This window comes from Giraffa tippelskirchi, chromosome 5 (genome assembly GCF_054371585.1).
Source record: "Giraffa tippelskirchi isolate mGirTip1 chromosome 5, T2T-mGirTip1v1.2.pri, whole genome shotgun sequence".
In the NCBI taxonomy this organism is placed as follows: domain Eukaryota; kingdom Metazoa; phylum Chordata; class Mammalia; order Artiodactyla; family Giraffidae; genus Giraffa; species Giraffa tippelskirchi.
In genome coordinates this window covers 184,605,141-184,625,682 of record NC_137279.1, presented here as the reverse complement: position 1 = coordinate 184,625,682, position 20,542 = coordinate 184,605,141, and the positions used below count along the sequence as shown (strand labels likewise).

At 38.5% G+C, this 20,542-nt stretch overlaps 1 long non-coding RNA gene across 1 annotated transcript in view; it reads left to right on the top strand.

The window, feature by feature from the left end:
* Positions 1-8,009: 8,009 nt before the first annotated feature.
* LOC145505879 (uncharacterized) overlaps positions 8,010-20,542 on the top strand; it is a 30,146-nt gene continuing 17,613 nt past the window's right edge. The window contains exon 1 of the long non-coding RNA XR_014053334.1: positions 8,010-8,476. This is a non-coding gene — a long non-coding RNA (uncharacterized LOC145505879). The remainder of the gene's footprint in view (positions 8,477-20,542) is intronic.

Genomic DNA, 20,542 nt, shown 5'->3' with positions numbered 1-20,542 from the left:
TGCTTTTTGACCCGCATATGGTTTTTTAGGAGATGGGTAGGGTGGTCTGGTACTTCCATCTCTTTAAGAATTTTCCACAGTTTGTTGTGATCCACATAGTCAAAGGCTTTAGCAGAGCCCATGAAGCAGAAGTAGATGTATAAGAAAATATTATTCTGAACTTGGATTAGTCCCAGGTGGCTTGGTGGTAAAGAATCCGCCTGCCAATGAAGGAGATGCAAGAGACGCAGGTTTCATCCCTGGGTCAGGGAGATCCCCTGGAGGAGGAAATGGAAACCCACCCCAGTATTCTTGCTGGGATAAACCCATGGACAAAGGAGCCTGGCAGACTGTAGTCCCTGGGGTCGCAAAGAGTTGGACACAACTGAGCACACACACAAACTTGGATTAGGAAGATTTTCTTAAATAAGACAAAAAAAAAAAACACTGTCTAGGAAAGATAAGACTGATACACTTGACTGTATTAAAAATCTTCTATTCATAAATTATCTTAAAGAAAATGAAAAGACAAGCTACAAATGAGGAGACTTTTGTAACATACATAACTGACTAAGAATTGGCATCAAGCCTCAATACCACTATTAGAGAAATGCAAATCAAAACCGCAATGAGGTAACACCTCACACCCGTCAGAATGGCCATCATCAAAAAGTCTACAAGTAACAAACACCAGAGAGGGTTTGGAGAAAAGGGAACCCTCCTACATTGTTGGTGGAAATGTACGTTGGTGCATTCACTATGGAAGACAATATGGAGTCCTCAGAAAACTTAAAATAAAATTGCCATATGGTCTAACAATCCCATTCCTGGGCATATATTTTGACAAAATTATAATTCAAAAGAATACGTGCACCCCTATGCTCATAGCAGCACTGTTCCCATAGACAAGACATGAAAACAACCTAATGGGTATATAATATATACATATATAATAGATATATAATATACCGTTAAGTACTGCTCAGCCATAAATAAGAATGAAATCATGCTATCTGCAGAAAAAATGGATGCAACTAGAGATTATTATTCTAGGTGAAGTAAGTCAAAAAAGAAAATACCATGTGATATCACTTATATGTGGAATCTAAAATATAACACGATGAACCTGTCTACCAAGCAGAAGCAGACTCATAGACATAGAGAACAGACTTGTGGTTGCCAAGAGGGAGGGTGGGGAAGGGATGAACTGGGAGTTTGGGGTTAGCAGAAGCAAACTATTATGTATAGAATGGATGAACAACAAGGTCCTACTATATAACACAAGGAACAATATTCAATGTCCTGGGATAAACCATAATGAAAAGAATATAAAAAAAGAATATACATATGTATGTGTGTATGTGTGTATATGTGTATAACTGAGTCACTTTGCTGTATAGCAGAAATTAACATAACATTGTAAATAAACTACACTTCAATTAAAAAGAATCTGCATCAAGGATTTTGTAATTTCTTAATATGAATTTCTTCAAATGAATGAGAAAAAGATAATCAAATAGAAAAATACATGGTACAAGAGTAAGGTACATGAGCAAGATGTGTGAGTAGGGAATTCTCAGAGGAAAGGCCTCTGGCCAGTATACACTCAGAGAGATGCTCAAACGTACTAGTAAACAGAAATCAAGACCACATGGAGATACCAACTTACGCCTATTTGGCAAAAATTAAGATATCTGACAATTTGAAATGTTGGAGAGAATGTAGATCAACAAGATCTCCTGTATTTCTTGTGGAGGTATAAATTTGAACAACCATCTTAAAATAATTTGGCTACAAAGTTTATATCATAGACTGTCAAGGATAATATTAAAGTATTAACAACCAACACCACATGGGTACTGCCCAACTAAAACAGATGCCTGGCCAACCAGACTGGATGCCAGCCAATAGCTCTACCAGTGTGCACTGGCTTATTACTAATCTTGTTTCCAGTACAACTTAGCATTCCTCCTCTATTTACATACGCAGTGGAAACTTGCTCATGTTTATACAGAGATAGATACAAGAATATTCATAGCAAGATTATGAATTAGTTAGTAGCTACTAATGCCCAGTCAAAATGCCCAGTAGCAGAAAAATGGATAAAATAATCATGTAATAGTCACACAATGGAATTATAAACAGCATGCCAAAATATGGGTAAATCTTAGTTAATATAATGTCAAATTTTCTGCAAGTCCCAGGAGATTATATACACTGCAATATGCTTTTTTTTACAAAGTTCAAAAACAACTAAAACTGAACAATATATTTATGTCACATAGATAGATTATGAAACTGTAAAAACAAAAAAGAGAGGGAATAATCATCACAAATTTAGGAAGGGGAAAGCACAGTGATAAGATGAAGAGGAGCAGATAGGTAGCCCTTCTGGTTGTTGGATGGTGGGATTGTAGGTATTCACTACATTGGGCCTCCCTGGTGGCTCAGACAGGAACGAATCTGCCTGCAATGTGGGAGACCCGGGTTCAATTGCTGGGTCAGGAAGATCCCGTGGAGAAGAGAGTGGCCACCCACTCCAGTATTCTTGCCTGAAGAATTCTATGGACAACGGAGCCTGGCAGGCTACAGTTCATGGGGTTGCAAAAAGCTGGACACAACTGAAAGATTAACACTTTCACTTTTATACATACATACATATTCAAATAAGAGGTCTATGTCCAATGATACCAGTAACTATGAACCAAGGGTTATGATTTATCCAATTCTGTATGTCTCAGATTCATTGAAAAATAAAAGGTGATTTTGAAATATGAGCAAAGAGCAAGGAATTATAAAGAATGACGAAGCAGATAAGAAAAGAACTAAATGTAATTTCTAGGAATGAAAACTGTAATAGCTATAATCAGAAACTCAATAAATGGGTTTAACAGCCATGTGGATGCAGGTGCTAACAGAACTAGTGAAACAGAAAGATCAGTTCAGTTCAGTTGCTCAGTCGTGTCCGACTCTCTGCGACCCCATGAATTGCAGCACTCCAGGCCTCTCTGTCCATCACCAACTCCCGGATTCTACCCAAACCCATGTTCATCGAGTCGGTGATGCCATCCAACCATCTCATCCTCTGTCGTCCCCTTCTCCTCCCGCCCCCAATCCTACCCAGCATTAGGGTCTTTTCCAATGAGTCAACCCTTCGCATGAGGTGGCCAAAGTATTGGAGTTTCAGCTTCAACATCAGCCCTTCCAATGAACACCCAGGATTGATCTCTTTTAGGATGGATTGATTGGATCTCCTTGCAGTCCAAGGGACTCTCAAGAGTCTTCTCCAACACCACAATTCAAAAGCATCAATTCTGCGGCGCTCAGCTTTCTTCACCGTCCAACTCTCACATCCATACATGACCACTGGAAAAACCATAGTCTTGACTAGACGGACTTTTGTTGGCAAAGTAATGTCTCTGCTTTTAAACATGCTATCTAGGTTGGCCATAACCTTCCTTCCAAGTAGTAAGCGTCTTTTAATTTCATGGCTGCAGTCACCATCAGCAGTGATTCTGGAGCCCAAAAAAGTAAAGTCTGACACTGTTTCCACTGTTTCCCCATCTATTTCCCATGGAGTGATGGGACCAGATGCCATGATCTTAGTTTTCTGAACGCTGAGCTTTAAGCCAACTTTTTCACTCTCCTCCTTCACCTTCATCAAGAGGCTCTTTAGTTCTTCTTCACTTTCTGCCATAAGGGTGGTGTCATCCGCATATCTGAGGTTATTGATATTTCTCCCAGCAATCTTGATTCCAGCTTGTGTTTCTTCCAGCCCAGTGTTTCTCATGATGTACTCTGCATATAAGTTAAATAAGCAGGGTGACAATATACAGCCTTGACGTACTCCTTTTCCTATTTGGAACCAGTCTGTTGTTCCATGTCCAGTTCTGACTGTTGCTTCCTGACCTGCACGCAGGTTTCTCAAGAGACAGGTCAGATGGTCTGGTATTCCCATCTCTTTCAGAATTTTCCACAGTTTATTGTGATCCACACAGTCAAAGGCTTTGGCATAGTCAATAAAGCAGAAATAGATGTTTTTCTGGAACTCTCTTGCTTTTTCGATGATCCAGCAGATATTGGCAATTTGATCTCTGGTTCCTCTGCCTTTTCTAAAACCAGCTTGAACATGTGGAAGTTCACGGTTCACGTATTGCTGAAGCCTGGCTTGGAGAATTTTGAGCGTTACTTTACTAGCATGTGAGATCCTCAGCGATCAGCGCAAACAAATAGAGGAAAACAACAGATTGGGAAAGACTAGAGACCTCTTCAAGAAAATTAGAGATACCAAGGGAACATTTCACGCAAAGATAGGCTCGATAAAGGACAGAAATGGTATGGACCTAACAGAAGCAGAAGATACTAAGAAGAGGTGGCAAGAATACACAGAAGAACTGTACAAAAAAGATCTTCACGACACAGATAATCACGATGGTGTGATCACTCACCTAGAGCCAGACATCTTGGAATGTGAAGTCAAGTGGGCCTTAGAAAGCATCACTACGAACAAAGCTAGTGGAGGTGATGGAATTCCAGTTGAGCTATTTCAAATCCTCAAAGGTGATGCTGTGAAAGTGCTGCACTCGATATGCCAGCAAATTTGGAAAACTCAGCAGTGGCCACAGGACTGGAAGAGGTCAGTCTTCGTTCCAATCCCAAAGAAAGGCAATGCCAAAGAATGCTCAAACAGAAAGATAGGGCTGAAAAAATACATGCAGGAAACATCATAGGGAAATAAAGCTCTGAGAAAGAAGAGCTAAGGGATGTGAAGGGAACATGAGATAACCTAACACACTTCTAATCAGAAGCCCCCCAAAAGAGGGAGAGAACAGGGCAGAGTCAATAAATGGTGAAATAATAGCTGATGATTTTTCAGAACTGATAAATATATCAAGATATAAATTCCCAACAAATTTCAAGTAAACAAATAGAAATAAATCCACACCTACAACACCATATTAAAACTGTAAAACCAGAGATAAAAAGAAGATTTAAAAGCAGCCAAAGAAAAGACAGATTGTCTTCAAAGAAGCAATAGATAAGCTAAGCACTAACCTCACAAAGCAACAACAGACACCCAGAGGACAATGGATCAGTATGTTCAGTGTGCTGAGAAAACAAAACGGTCAACTTAGAAATCTATGCCCAGTTAAAAAAGACTTTTCAAGGATCATGGTGAAATAAAGATACTTCAGAGAAGAAAAAGATCGAAAGACTGCCATTAACAGACTTCACTAAAGAAAATTATAGTAGGAATAGAGATGCAGACATACAGTACAGATACGTGGACACATGGCGGGGGGGACGAACTGGGAGAGTAGCATTGACATATATACACCATCATGTGTAAAACAGATAGCTACTGGAAAGCTGCTGTACAGCACAGGGAGCTCAGCTGGATGCTCTGTGATGACCCTGAGGTGTGGGATGGGGAGGGTGGGGTGGGCTGCTGCTGCTGCTGAGTCACTTCAGTCGTGTCCGACTCTGTGCGACCCCAAAGACAGCAGCCCACCAGGCTCCGCCGTCCCTGGGATTCTCCAGGCAAGAATACTGGAGTGGGTTGCCATTTCCTTCTCTAGTGCATGAAAGGGAAAAGTGAAAGTGAAGTCACTCAGTCGTGTCCGACTCTTAGCGACCCCATGGACTGTAGCCTACCAGGCTCATGCGTCCATGGGATTTTCCAGGCAAGAGTACTGGAGTGGGGTTCCATTGCCTTTTCCGGGTGGGGTGGGAGGGAGGCTCAAAAGGGAGGGAATATATGTATATATATAGCTGATTCACTTTGTTTTACAGCAGAAACTAACACAACACTGTATAGCAATTATACTCCAATAAAAAATATAAAGGAAGTTCTTTAGACAAAATATCTTTTCATGTAAAAGTGATCTCAGATGGAAGGTTAGGATGCAAGTAGTAATGAAGAACAAAGAAAATAGTCAATATGCAGATACATACAAAAAAGACTTGACTGTATAAAACAGTAATAAAACAGGTTGGTGGGTTTTTCAAAGGTAGAATTAAAACATATCTCAACAATAGTATATATCTCTGGAAAAGAAAGAAAAGAATGGAATTAAAGTTTCTAAGACCCTTGTATTTGGGGAAAGGAGGATAAACAGATCTATTAACTTCAGACTTTGATCAGTATATACATTAAATTTTCTAGAGTAGTCAAAAAAAAGTATAGAAATAGAATACTTCCCAAACAGTTGTAGAAAAATTGAAATACATATCCTCAATGAAAGTGGGAATCCCTATACCATTTCAAGATGATTAGACTAGAGGAGATGAGATTAATGATAAAGCAAGTCAGATTATAAAGGGTCTGGGGAGCCCAACTGAGGTGTTGGACACCTAAGCAATGTGGAGTCAGTGAGGTTTTGATTTGGGTGAGACCAACATGATCAGATCTGCTTTAAGAAACAGCACTTGAACAACAGTGTGGATATAGACTAGATTTTATGTACACACACACACATTTATATAAAATCTCACAAAGATAATCAGAAATCTCAGCCACTTTGCCAGGAGAGGAATACAAATGTCTCCCATTGACATTCACTACTAAATCTTGGTAGCTTAAAACCCAGACCTTGGGACTTCTTGGTGGTCCAATGCTAAGAATCCACCTTCCATTGCAGGAGACGTCGGTTCCATCTCTGGTCAGGGAACTATGATCCCACATGCTGGGGGTCTACTAAGCCAACACTCACAATGAAGAACCAGTGCAGCCAAGAATTTATTTTAACTTAAAATAAAAAATTAAAAAAATAAAAAAAACATGAGAACAAGATGGCAGAGGAGTAGGTGGATGTAGAGTACATCTCTCTCCACAGATACATCAGGAATACACCTTCAGACACAGAAGTGCATGCAGAACACCAGCTGAGAGTGGACAGGAGGACCTGACCAGAGGAAAAGAAAATACAGACCCACGCAAAACGTGGTAGGACAAAGGAACTAGGGGAGAAAACGGGAGTGTTAGTAGGACTGGACCTGCCCTCTGCTGGTGGGGGAACTGAAGCAGGGGTCTGAACCCCACATCCAGGCAATTGTCTGGGTCAGAGGAGAAACATTTTAAGGCTGAGAGTGAAACAGCTGACTTGTGGCAGCCTAAATGGAATCAGAATCAGACAGTCCCTGCAGCAGTCATACATACCCGGGACAGGGATGCAGGTCCCCTGGAAGGCGCAGAGGCTGGGAGCTGGAGTTTAGGGATTGTGGAGCAATCCCAGGGCGAGGGCTGCTGTTGACTGCGGAGAGACAGATCAAGGGGATGTGAGGGAGGCGACTGTGGTGGGAAATGCCTGTGGAGGAAAATCCGGGCAGCCATGGAAGCAAGGCAATACTGCTGAGTCACACATAGGGGGTGGAGCCATTATCATAGCCTTTCTCTCCTCACACGCCAGTATCGGCGCCTGAATGATAGAGAGGCTGGCCCATGAATCACCTGACGCACTGAACTCCAGAGCAGGACCCTACCCGGGGTGCTCCTTCAAGTGACTGATGTACCGAACTAAAGGGCAGGACCCCACCCAAGGTGCCCCTTTAAGCGTCTGAGGCACCAATCTACAGAGTAGGACCCCGGCCAGGGGGGCCCCTCTAAGTGCTTGATGGGCCGGACAGCAGAGAAGGACCCCAGGCAAGGGAGCCTTCTAAGTGCCTGAATGGGTGGAGCTACGGAGAAAGACTGGCCAAAGAGGCCTTCTGATTGCCAGCTACAAGAGGCTGGGAAAAAGACTCCGATAGGGCCATAATTCCCATGGCGAAGGCAGTCTGTGTCCCTGCACATTTGGCGGCGCCAGGATCCTCACAAGCCAAGCAGCTGCGCCACCTTCATGCTCAGCTCTCACTGGGGCAGAGCTGCCACAGGCAAAAAGAGTCTTGCGTCTATGCACACAGGGCCACTTCAGTAGTGTCCAACTCTGCGACCCTGTAGACTGTGGCCTGCCAGCCTTCTCTGTCAGGGAGCGGGTCTCTAGGCAAGAATACTGGAGTGTATGGGACAATACAGGTTGCCATACCCTTCTAGAACACTGTATTTCCTGCTGCCCTAGTCACCAACTCCCCTGAGTACCTGGTGCTGCCAGAAGCCCTGCGACTCAAGCAGCTGCACCACCTCCACACCTGGCCCTCACAGGGGCAAACCCAAGCCCTCCAGGGCAGCCTCAGGGGCAAACCCCAGTGGAGGACCCACATGCAGAGGTGGAAATAAAACTACAGTTGAAACCCAGGGGCAGTGTGTCTAAGGAAGAAGACCCAAAACCTTCCCATCAGCTGTACGAGCTGCGGATTAAATCTACATGATCAACTAGGCAGACTGTGTCTATGGAATATACAAAAGGTCTTTGAGAGCTCCCACAAAAGAAAACGCACTAATCCTGATAGCTGTGGACATTGGAGGCAAGAACAAACAGGAGCAGTACCAGATTAGAATCTGCGCTGCCCCTACAGCAGGTCCAGAGATCAGCACAGTGTTGGAGGGCATCCTAGGGAGGTGAGTAGGACTGTGACTCCCAGCGAGGTAAAGGACTCCGACAGCAGTGACTCAAGAAAAACATTTATTATTCTTAGGTTTTGACTTGTTCTGTAGATTCTTTTGGATTTTTTTTCTTCTTCTTTTTTTTTCCTTTTCCCCCCCTCTGTTGTAGTTGTCGATTTTATTGGCACTATGAAATCTAATTAAGCTTTTGAGCTTTTTTTTTTTCCCTCAGTTACATTTTTTCTTGTTGTTATAAACCTCTGCCTCTGCGTTGGGCTTTTGCAGTTCTGTGCAGTTTTCTTTTTTTTCTTTTCTCTTTTTTTAATTTTAATTTTTAATCTTTTAAACCTATTATTTTTTTCTACATTTATTCTTTGTTTGCTTTTCCTACTGTTCTTTTCCCCTTCCAGTTAATCTTTAATGTATATAAATCTTCTTTATCTACCTCTGTTTAACTTTGAATATCTATTCTTTCTTTCTTTTCTTTCTCTCCTTTCCTCTCAACATATTTGTCAGTTTTATTTCATTGCTTTATTCCCCACTTGGCACCTTGCTTTAGTTTTGTTTTCCACTTTGTGCTTTAGTTAGTTTTGTTCTTGTAGATATAATTTTTTGTTTCCTTTGTTCACAGAGTCGATCAATTATATTTTATTTTTGTTGGACTGTTTTGATTTTGCTTATAGGTGTATACGTATATGAGTATATTCAGTCACACTTTTTATTGTTGTTATAAACCTCTGCCTCTACATTGGGCTTTTCCAGTTCTGTAGAGTTTTCCTTTTTTTTCCCCTTTTTTCTTTCTTCTTCCATTTTTTTACTTTTCTCTTTTTTATAATTTTAATTTTTAATTTTTTAAACCTATTATATTTTTTCTATATTTATTCCTTTGTTTTTCTTCCCTACTGTTCTTTTCCCCTTGCAGTTAATCTTTATATAAATCTTCTTCATCTATCTATTTAAATTTGCATATCTGTTCTTTCTTTTCTTTCATTCCTTTCCTCTCAACATATTTGTTAGTTTTGTTTTCATTGCTTTATTCCCCTCTTGGCACCTTCTGTTAGTTTTGTTTTCCAGTTTGTGCTTTAGTTAGTGTTGTTCTTAATTGTTAAATATAATTTTTTATTTCCTTTGTTCACTGGGTCAATCTACTGTACTTTATTTTTGTTGGACTGTTTGACTTTGCTCATGGGTGTATATATATGTGTATATTCCATTATTTTAATTATTATTTGCCTGATTTTGTAACTGCCATTTGTCTGGGGTTCAACTTTGGTTTCTTATTTTTGGATATTTGTTTTAATCTCACTTAATGACATAACAAACCACTTGTGGAATCTTCGTTCCTGACCAGAGATCAAGCCCCGAGCCTTTGAAGTGGGAGCACTAACTCCAAGACCATAGACTACCAGAGAACTAACTCTAGGGAGTATCAAATAGTGAGAACTCACACAAAGGAAACCACTTGAATACAAGACCCAGCATCACCCAACCACCAGTAGCACCCTGTGCAGGATGCCTCGTCAAAACAACAAGCAAGCAAAAATACAAACCCAATTATCAGCAGATAGGATCACCACCTCACTCAGCTCTGCCCATCAGAGGAAAAACAAACAAACAAAAACTCAGCACAAACCTCACCCTATAAGCTTACACAATCCTCTGGACCAAACTTAGGAGGGCAGAAACCAAAAGGAAGAAAGAATTCAACCTTGAAGCCTGGGAAAAGGAGACCTCAAACACATTAAGTTAAAAAAGAAATAATGAAAAGGCAGAGAAATACTACACAAATGAAGGAACAAACTAGAAACACAGAAGTTCAAATAAATGAAGAGGAAATAGACAAACTACCTGAAAAAGAATTCAGAATAATGATAGTAAAGATTATCAAAAACCTTGAAAACAAAATGGAGAAAATGCAAGAATCAATTAACAAAGAACTAGAAGAATTAAAGAATAAACATACAGAGACAAACAACACAGTTACTGAAATCAAAAATACTGTAGAAGGAATCAATAGCAGAATATCTGAAGCAGAAGAATGAATCAGTGAGCTGGAAGATAAAATAGTGGAAATAACTTCTGAAGAGCAGAATACAATAAAAAGAATGAAAAGAACAGAGGATAGTCTCAGAGACTTCTGGGACAATATTAGACACACCAACATTCGAATTATAGGGGTCCCAGGAGAAGAAGAGAAAAAGAAAGAGTATGAGAAAATTTTTGAAGAGATTATAGTTGAAAATTTCTCCAACATGGAAAAGGAAATAGTCAAGTCCAAGAGGCACAAACAGTACCATACAGGATAAACCCAAGGAGAAACATGCCAAAACACACACTAATCAAACTAACAAAGACTAAACACAAAGAAAGAATATTAAAAGCAGCAAAGGAGAAGCAACAAGTAACATACAAGGGAAACCCCATATGCTTAACAGCTGATCTTTCAGCAGAAACTCTGCAGGCCAGAAGGGAATGGCAGGATATATTTAAAGTACTGAGAGGGAAAAATCTACAACCAAGATTACTGTACCCAGCAAGGATCTCATTCAAAATTGATGGAGAAATAAAAAGCTTTCCAGACAAGCAAAACTTAGGAGAATTCAGTACCACCAAACCAGTTTTAAACAAATGTTAAAGGGACTTATATAGTCAAGAAATACAAAAGAAGAAAAAAGATCTACAAAATCAACCCCAAACAAGTAAGAAAATGGTAATAGGAACATATATATCAATAATTACTTTAAATGTAAGTGAATTAAGTGCTCCAACCAAAAGACACAGACTGGCTGAATGGATACAAAAACAAGACCCATATATATGCTGTCTACAAGAAACCCACTTCAGACCTCAAGACACATATAGACTGAAAGTGAGAGGATGGAAAAATATATTCCACGCAAATGGGAAGCAAAAGAAAGCTGGAGTAGCAATCCTCATATCAGACAAAATAGGCCTTAAAATAAAGAATATTATAAGAGATAAGGAAGAACACTAAATAATGATCAAGGAATCAATCTAAGAGGAAGACATAACAATTGTAAATATCTATTGCACTCAACATAGAAGCACCTCAATACATAAGACAAACATTAACAGACTTAAAAGGAGAAATTGACAGTAATGCAACAATAGTAGAAGACCTTAACACTCCACTCACACCAATGGACAGATCATCAAAACAGAAAATTAATAAGGAAACACAAGTCTTAAATGATACATTAGATGAGATGGATCTCAGTGATATCTTCAGGACATTCCATCCAAATGCAGAATAATACACCTTCTTTTCAATTGCACATGGAACATTCTCCAGGATAGACCACATCTTGGGTCACAAATCAAACCTCAGTAAATTTAAGAAAATTGAAATCATATCAAGCATCTTCTCCGACCACAACGCTATGAGGCTAGATATCAATTACAAGAAAAAAACTGTGAGAAACACAAACACATGGAGATTAAACAACACTAACTAACCAACAGGTTACTGAAGAAATCAAAAGGGAAATCAAAAAATTTCTAGAAACAAATGACAATGAAAACACAACAACTCAAAACCTGAGGGATGCAGCAAAAGCAGTTCTGAGAGGGAAGTTTATAGCAATACAGTCCTACCACAAGAAATAAGAAAAACATTGAATAGACAACCTAACTTTACATCTAGAACAACTGGTTAAAGAAGAACAAAAAAAACCCCAAAATTAGTAGAAGGAAAAAAATCATAAAGATCTAAGCAGAAATAAATGAAAAAGAATTGAAAGAAACAATAGTAAAGATTAATAAAACTAAAAGCTGGTTCTTTGAAAAGATAAACAAAATTGACAAGCCCTTAGCCAGAAAAAAAGAGAGAAGAATCAAATCAACAAAATTAGAAATGCAAAATGAGAGGTTACAACAGAAATAACAAGGGGTTATAAGAGACTATTATGAACAACTATCTGACAATAAAATGGATAACCTGGAAGAAACAGACAGATTCTTAGAAAAGTTCAATCTTCCAAGACTGAACCAGGAAGAAATAGAAATTATGAACAACCCAATTACAAGCACTGAAATTGAAGCTGTGATAAAAAAAAAAAAATCTCCCCCAAAACAAAAGCCCAGGCCCAGATGGCTTCACAGGAGAATTCTATCAAACATTTAGAGAAGAGCTAAAGCCTATCCTTCTAAAACTCTTTCAAAAAATTGCAGAGGAAGGAACACTTCTAAACTCATTCTATGAGGCCACCATCACATTGATACCAAAATCAGACAAAGAAAACTACAGGCCAATATCACTGATGAACATAGATGCAAAAATCCTCAACAAAATTTTAGCAAACAGAATTTAGAAACACATCAAAAATCTCATACACGATGACCAAGTTTGGTTTATTCCAGGAATGCAAGTGTTCTTCAATATACACAAATCAATCAATGTGATATACCATATTAACAAATTGAAAGATAAAACCATATGATAATCTCAATAGATGCAGAAAAAGTCTTTGACAAAAATTCAGCACCCATTTGTGATTAAAATTCTTCAAAAAGTGGGCATAGAATAAACTTATCTCAACATAGTAAAAGCCATATATGATAAGCAAACATATTCTCAACGGTGAAAAACTGAAAGCATTCCCCTTAAGATCAGGAACAAGACAAGGGTGTCCACTTTCACCACTATTATTCAACGTAGTTCTGGAAGTCGTAGCTACAGCAATCAGAGAAGAAAAAGAAATAAAAGGAATCCAGATTGGAAAAGAAGAAGTAAAGCTCTCACTGTTTGCAGATGACATGATACTGTACATAGAAATCCTAAAGGTAGTATCAGAAAACTACTAGAGCTAATCAGTGAATTTAGCAAAGTTACAGGATACAAATCAATACACAGAAATCACTTGCATTTCTATATACTAACAATGAAAAATCAGAAACAGAAATTAAGGAATCAATCCCATTCACCATTGCAACAAAAAGAATTAAATATCTAGGAATAAACTTACCTAAGGAGACAAAAGAACTATACACAGAAAATTATAAGACACTATTGAAAGAAATCAAGGATGACAAACAGATGGAGAGATATTCCATGTTCCTGAGTAGGAAGAATCAATATTGTGAGAATGACTATACTACCAAATGCAATCTACAGATTCAATGCTATCCCTATCAAATTACCAATGGCATTTTTCACAGAGCTAGAACCAAAAATTTCACAGTTCATTTGGAAACACAAAAGACCCTGAAGAGCCAAAGCAGTCTTGAGAAAGAAGAATGGAGCTAGAGGAATCAACTTTCCTGACTTCAGATTATACTACAAAGCTACAGTCATCAAGACAGTGTGGTACTAGCACAAAAACAGAAATATAGACCAATGGAACAAGATAGAAAGCCCAGAAAAAAACCCACACACCTCTGGGTACCTTATTTTGACAAAGGAGGCAAGAATATGCAATGGGGCAAAGACAACTTCTTCAATAAATGGTGCTGGGAAAACTGGACAGCTACATGTAAAAGAATGAAATTAGAACACTTCCTAACACCATACACAAAGATAAACTCAAAATGGATTAAAGACCTAAATGCAAGACCAGAAACTATAAAACTCTTAGAGGAAAACATAGGCAGAACACTCATTGACATAAATCAAAGCAAGATCCTCTATGACCCACCTCCCAGAGTAATGGAAATAAAAACAAAAGTAAACAAGTGGGGCCTGATTAAACTTAAAAGCTTTTGCACAGCAAAGGAAACTATAAGGAAGATGAAAATACAACCCTTAGAATGGGAGAAAATAATAGCAAATGAAACAACTGACTAAGGATTAATTCCCAAAATATACAAGTAGCACATACAACTCAATGCCAGAAAAACAAACAACCCAAACAAAAAGTGGGAAAAAGACCTAAACAGACATTTCTCCAAAGAAGACATACAGATGGCTAACAAACACATGAAAATATGCTCAACATGGCTCATTATTAGAGAAATGCAAATCAAAACCACAATGAGATATCATCTTACACTGGTCAGAATGGCCATCATCAAAAAGTCTACAAACAATAAATGCTGGAGAGGATGTGGAGAAAAGGGAACCCTCTTGCACTGTTGGTGGGAATGTAAAATTGATACAGCCACTATGGAAGACGGTATGGAGATTCCTTAAAAAACTAGGAATAAAACCACCATATGACCCAGCAATCTCACTCCTAGGCATATGCCCTGAGGAAACCAAAATTGAAAAAGACACATGTATCCCATTGTTCACTGCAGCACTATTTACAATAGCTAGAACATGGAAGCAACCTAGATGTCCATCAACAGATGAATGGATAAAGAAGTTGTGGTACATATACACAACGGAGTATTACTCAGCCATAAAAAGGAACGCATTTGAGTCAATTCTGATGAAGTAGATGAACCTAGACCCTATTATACAGAGTGAAGTGAGTGAGAGAGAGAAAGACAAATATCGTATTCTAACGCATACATACAGAATCTGGAAGAATGGTACTGAAGAATTTATTTACAAAGCTGCAATGGAGAAACAGGCATAGAAAATAGACTTATGGACATGGGGAGAGGGGAGGAGAGGGTGAGATGTATGGAAAGAGTAACGTAGACACTTACATTACCGTATGTAAAATACATAGCCAAAAGTAATTTGCTGTATGACTCAGGAAACTCAAACGGGGGCTCTGTATCAACCTAGAGGGGTGGGATGGGGCGAGAGATGGGAGGGAGGTTCAAAAGAGAGCAGATACATGTATATCTGTGGCTGATTCATGTTGAGGTTTGACAGAAAGCAACAAAATTCTGTAAACCAATTATCCCTCAACTGAAAAAAAAAGACTAAGAAAAAAATAAAATAAAAAACCAAAACACCCCAGACCTTTCGAAAGCAAGCAAAAAGTGGGAGCTTTAGGCCATAGCTAGCCAAGCCAGAAACCTGCTCACTCGGGATCCAACCGTTTGTGGAAGCTCCACTCCACACTGGCACTGGCAACTCATTCATTACTATGTGTCATTGTTAATGGAATTGAAATGCTGCTGCTTTGGCTTGATCTTTGAAGTTAAAGTTACCTCTTGTGAAATGGATTGCTTTCCCATGTTATGCTCAGTTGGAGAGGTCCTGCAGTGAAATTGCTTGAGCTGTTAGTTATGTCATTCTCTTCACTGCCATGGATATCCAGGCAGGGACTCCATAACCTCAGGCCCTAATGATTCCATGAGAGTCATACTCCTGCTGAAACTCCATTCCTATCGATGTTATCACCACCACCAGCGCTGGGAACCAATAAAGCAGGAACTCAGCCATGCTGCGTGCTGGTGGAGCTGGAATTCAGCTGTAGCCCGAAGGCCATGAAACTTAGACCCTGTGTGATACTCAAGGCCGAAAATCCATGTCTTCACTCCTTGAAAGTCAGTGGAAGAGAGGAGGGGAGCTATAGCAAGGTTGACTGAGCCCCACATTGTTACAGAGATCAATGATTTGATTCTTCTAATTTAACTATATTACCCATGTCTCCCAGGATGCACACCCACCACCAAAGTGGCTGGATTAAAATTACCTCCAGTATCAGCCAGTCTTGTACCTGGAACCAGCACTCTCTTCATTACTGAGGATCTACTGCTAGAGCTGGTTCTTGTACTCAACTCCTTTTTCTATGCTTCAGGAGTTCTCCCTCAGTAGCTTCTGGTCCCCTTCCTTATCACCAGACTTCTGTCTGGGTCATGGTTACATATATATATAAAGAGTTCATGACTTATTTTCAGGGGTTCATCAAGACCTTGTATGAATCAGTAGATGCAAATGGATTCAAAGGGAAGAGAATTAGTTTCAGAAACACCTGAGCCCTAGTTTATATTTGTGGATTTTCAACCCAGATGCATGAGTCCTGACTAGCGCACATCTCCACCTCCTGTCTATCTTGTGGTGGTTCCTTTTTTATGTCTTTAGTTGTGGAAATTTTTTTCTGCTAATCCTTAGGTCATTCTCATAGATAGTTGCTCTGTAAGTAGTTGTAATTTTGGTGTGTCTGTGGGAGGAGGTGAGTTCAGGGTCTTCCTATTCTACCATCTTGACCACTTCCCTCTAAGAACTGTCTAATTTTCCTTGTGATTTCTTCTTTGATATTTGTTGTTTAAAAAGAGAATTGTTTAACCTCCACAATTTTGTGAATTTTCGCAGAGTTTTATTTTTGTTTTATTTTTGTTACTGATTTCTAACCTCAACTGTTGTGATCAGAGAGATACTTTTTTGATATCTTTTAAAATCTGTTGAAATTTGGGATTTCCTTGGCAGTCCAATGGGAATGGGCCCTTCCAGAGCAGGGAATGTGGGTTCAATCCCTGCTAGGGGAGTTAGGATCCCACATGCCTCATGGCCAAAAAACTAAAACATAAGACAGAACTAATATTGTAATAAATTCAATAAATAGCTGAAAAATAGTCCACATCAAAAAACAAATCTTTAAAATAAAATCTACTGAAGCTTAATTTGTGGCCTAACATACAGTCTATCCTGAGAAATGGCCCATGAGTACTTGAGAAGAGTATGTATGCTATTGTTGTTGATAGAGCATGTTCTGTACATGTCTATTAGATTATTTTGGTTTATTGTGGTGTTTAAGTCTTCTGTTTCTTTACTTCTATCTGGCTGTCCCATCGACTACTGAGAGTGGAGTATTGAAGTCCTCAGCTACTATTGCGGAACTATCTATTTCTCCCTTCAATTCTTTCAGCTTCTTCTTCATATATTTTGATGGTAATTTGGTGGCAAAATTTATAACTGTTCTATCATCTTGCTGTATTAAACCATTTATTAATATATAATGTCTTCTTTTAATCTCTTGTAAAATTTTTATTTAAAGTCCATTTTGTCTTATATTACTACAGCCATTCCTTTGCTCATTTGGTTACTAATGCATGAGATATCTTTTTCCATATTTTCACTTTCAACCTGTTTGTATCTTTGGATGTCAAGTGAATCTCTCATAGACGGCATATAGTTGCATCATATATTTTTTTCTGTTCTGCTAAGTTCCATCTTTTGACTGGAGAGTTTAATCTGTTTATATTTAATTACTGCAACTCACTTCTGTCATTGTGCTATTTGTTTTCCATATGCCTTCTAGCTTTTTTTGTCCCTCATTTACTGCATTACTGTCTTCTTTTGTGTTTACTTGAATTTTTTTTAGTGAAACACTCGGATTTGTTTTTCATTTCCTTTTATGTATATTCTAGAGCTATTTTCTTTGTTTCCATGGGAATTACATTTAACATCCTAAAATTATAACGCTATAATTTGTATGTACATCAGCTTAACTCCAATAACATACAAAATTTTGCTCCTTTACAGCACAGTCCAAACCTCTTTCAGCTGTTGATGTCAGAAAATTATATCTTTATACAATGCATGCTTAAAAACATAAACTAATAGTTCTTTTAAATTCATTAGTATTCTAAATTATGCAGAAAAGAAGATTTGGAGTAACAAACCAAAGTTACAGTAATACCAGCTTTTGCACTCATAACTGTTTTTTAAAATGTGTTAGTCTCTTAAATTACAGAGAAAGCAAACAAAATAGTTATAAGTGATTGTTACAATAATACTTGCTCTTATAGTTGACCATTTATTTACCTTTACTGACATCTTTATTTCTCCATTCAGCCTCAAGTTGCTGTCTAGTGTCCTCTTGTTTCACTTTGCAGGATGCCCTTAGGCAGATTATTGTATAACAAACTCCTTCAGCTCTTGTTTTTCTGAAAGTCTTATTTTAATTTACTCCTCACTTTTGAAGGACAGTTTTGTCAACATAGAATTCTTTGTTGATGGTTTTTTTCTTTTAGCACTTTAAATTTATTTGCCACTCTCTTCTGGTGTCCAGTTTTTTGATGAGAAAGTTGCTGATAATCATATTGATGATCCCTTGGTTATGACAAGCCACTTCTCTCTTGCTGATTTCAGGACTCTCTCTCTCTCTGTCTTTGTCTTTTCAAAGTTTGATTATAGTGTCTCTCAGCATGAGTCTTTTTTGAGTTCATCTGCCATGGAGATTGTTGAGTTTCTTGGATCTTTATATTCATGTCTTCCATCACATTTGAGTAGTTTTCAGCCAGTATTTTTTCAAATATTCTCTCAGCTTCCTTGTCTCTCTCCATTTCTTCTGGGACTCCTATGATGCATATGTTGAGTCACATGATGGTGCCCCACATGTCCCTTAGACTCTGTTCACTTTTCTACAATCTTTTCTTTTTGAGTTCCTCAGCCTCAATAATTTCCATTGTCCTATCTTCAAGTTCACTAATATTTTCTTCTGCCTGCTCAAATTTGCCTTTGAATTCTTCTAGTGACTTTTTCATTTTGGTTCTTGTACTTTGCATCTCTGGAATTTCTTTTTTTTTTTTTTTGGTTTGCTTGTTTCAGATTTTCTGTTTAATGATATTTCCATTTTGTTTATACTGCTTTCTTGATTTTCTCCACACTTTCTTTTTGTTCTTTGAGCACCTTTGAGGCAGTTGTTTTAAAATCTTTGTCTAATATATTTTCCAAGAGATATTTTTCAGGGATAATTTCTATTGGTTTATTTTTCTTCCTTTGAATGGGCTACAATTTCCTGTTTCTTTGTGATATTTTGTTTAGCACTGTACATTTTAATCAGTTCTTTTAACTTTAGCCATCCAAAATCAGATGAGTATGAGGTGGCATCCCGTTGTAGTCTTAATTTGCCTTTATCTAAAACATAATAATGTTGAACAATTTTACAAATGTTTACTAGCCATTTGGATATCCTCTTTTGTAAACAACTCATTAATACTTTTACCTTTTTAAGACTTCAGTTGTAATTTTTTGATATTACTGATGGAAGAGTTCCTGATATATTCCTGTAATGAATTATTTTTCTAAATACATACTGCAAACATTCTCTATAAGTTTGTGATTTGCCTTTACAATCCCTAATTTTGTCATTTTGTTGAAGAAAAAGTTGTAATTTGAACAAAATCAAGATTACCAATATTCCTTTTATAGTTAATTTTTAACTACAGGCCTTAAATTAAGTCCTGTTTAAGAAATCTTTGCCAACCTGAAGGTAATGAAGATATCCCCTCTGATTTCTTTTATAAGCTTTACCATTTTGTCTTTCACACATAGGTCTATGCTTCATCTCCAATTAGTTTTAGGTACAGCATGTGGTGGGGATCAAGGTTATTTTTTTTTATATATTGGTAATTCAAAAGACCCACTTTCACCCTCACTGAATCACAGCAACATTTTAGTTAAAAATCAGAGGACTATATAGGTGTGGATCTATTTCTTCTCTTCTACTCTGCTCCACTGAGCTAATTGTCAATTTTGGTACCAATTACACAGTATCTTAAAGCAATGTCCACCTTGACTGCAGCTTCTGGCAATGGTGGAATAGCAGGCCCCATGATTACTCTTCCACCAAAAAGAAGTAGAAAACATGGCAAAGTACATGAAACAACTGTTTCATACATTGGACACATAGTGCGGCACTGTGAACCTGAGAGAAGGAAAACAAGTATAGCAAGCCCTATGAATTCCCCAGAAATCTGCTTGGAGATATATTCTGGACCATGGTACAGAGTAGATGATCTGATCCTAAGCAGAGTATGGAAGTCTTATTTAATTGGGTATAGAAACTGGGATTCATGGAGCCTGACTTAGCTACAACCCACAGACCAGTTCAGTTCAGTCACTCAGTCGTGTCCGACTCTTTGCAACCCCATGAACCGCAGCACGCCAAGCCTCCCTGTCCATCACCATCTCCCGGAGTTTACCCAAACTCATGTCCATTGAGTTGGTGATGCCATCTAACCATCTCATCCTCTGTCATCCCCTTCTCTTCCTGCCTTCAATCTTTCCCAACATCAGGGTCTTTTCCAAAGAGTCAGCTCTTCGCATCAGGTGGCCAAAGTATTGGAGTTTCAGCTTCAACATCAGTCCTTCCAATGAACACCCAGGACTGATCTCCTTTAGGATGGACTGGTTGGATCTCCTTGCAGTCCAAGGGACTCTCAAGAGTCTTCTCCAACACCACGGTGCAAAAGCATCAGTTCTTTGGTGCTCAGCTT